Here is a 1,203-nt window from a genome sequence, read left to right as displayed (position 1 = left end):
AACGCTATTTCTTTCTTTCTTACATAAACATCAAGGTTTGTCGCTTTCTCTCTTCCATATCTATCTATCCATCCGTCTGTTTCTCTCACTCACTTCATTCTTCCCTCCTCCTCTCCCCTCTCTCCCCCACTCTCTCACTGTGTGTGTGTGTGTGTGTGTGTGTGTGTGTGTGTGTGTGTGTGTGTGTGTGTGCAGGTACGTTGGGTCGGTCTGAGATATTTGTCAGTATCTGGCGTTGGGCACAAGACAAAATTTATCTCATCAAGTGTTTGTAAACGATAGTCACTATCACTAAACACTAAACAGAGACAGAGACAGAAAAAACCGTAACGTGACTCGTTACAACAAGCATGAAGCAAACGCTTCACGGTATATTAACGAGCATGTAACTTTACGGAGTTGGCGCTAATCTCCCTTCACATGGCGACAAAGCGTTTTTTCTCTCTACCCGTCTTTTGTCTCACTGCGTATTGTTCAAGCTTGAAACATCAAAGCATAACCCTATCTAATCCCCACCCGCAGTCGATTCTAACTTTGTGACGAACACTTTAATATCCTGCTGTCTTTAACGCAAAGTGGAAGCGGATCTAGACAGGCACAATAATATTTGCAAACTCACCCCAACAGCCTCAGTGCCATATCCTGACATTTCCGTTTCCTGTTCCTCTGACATGCGCAGACATTGATCGTAAAGGGCGCACGAATACATCAACCGGAAGCTGAGAGCGAGGACTATCGCCGAACAGAGGTAGCTCCCGGTGTCGGAGTGGATTAATTCACTATTAGCGTCTGCGAATTGCCTATCACCCGCTCTGTGAATACTGAAATGGCAACGCTAGTAAACTGATGCCGAAATTACAAATGATGGAAGGGGACGGAGTCTCCCTCGACGGGTTAATTTGGAGGAAACAGGGCTAAGCTCTGGACTTATTTTATTGTGCGAGTTGCTCTCTATGGTGTGCTGGTCGTTTGGAAATGGGTGGAATTCTAACGGGCTGTGACAGGGTTATGGGCGAAAGAGCACCGGGGGTTTTGCTACTAAAGTTCGAGAGGTCGTAGTGCTAATTTTCACAGTAAAATAAGTAGTAAAGGTTGCATAGAATCCTTAAAATACAGGAAATATACATTGACCATTCCGGGCAAAGATCCTTCTTCAGTGCATACGTACGTACGCAAGTACGCATGCACGTACACACACACACA

At 45.2% G+C, this 1,203-nt stretch overlaps 1 protein-coding gene across 1 annotated transcript in view; it reads left to right on the top strand.

Moving 5' to 3' along the window:
* LOC106013250 (neural cell adhesion molecule L1) overlaps positions 1–1,203 on the top strand; it is a gene marked incomplete at its 3' end in the record, with an annotated part of 77,905 nt that overhangs the window by 22,617 nt on the left and 54,085 nt on the right.

The sequence above is a fragment of the Aplysia californica genome, unplaced genomic scaffold (assembly GCF_000002075.1).
Source record: "Aplysia californica isolate F4 #8 unplaced genomic scaffold, AplCal3.0 scaffold00023, whole genome shotgun sequence".
Classification (NCBI taxonomy): Eukaryota; Metazoa; Mollusca; class Gastropoda; order Aplysiida; family Aplysiidae; genus Aplysia; species Aplysia californica.
Note: the sequence above shows the minus strand (reverse complement) of the source record. Positions and strands in the feature narration are given on the sequence as shown.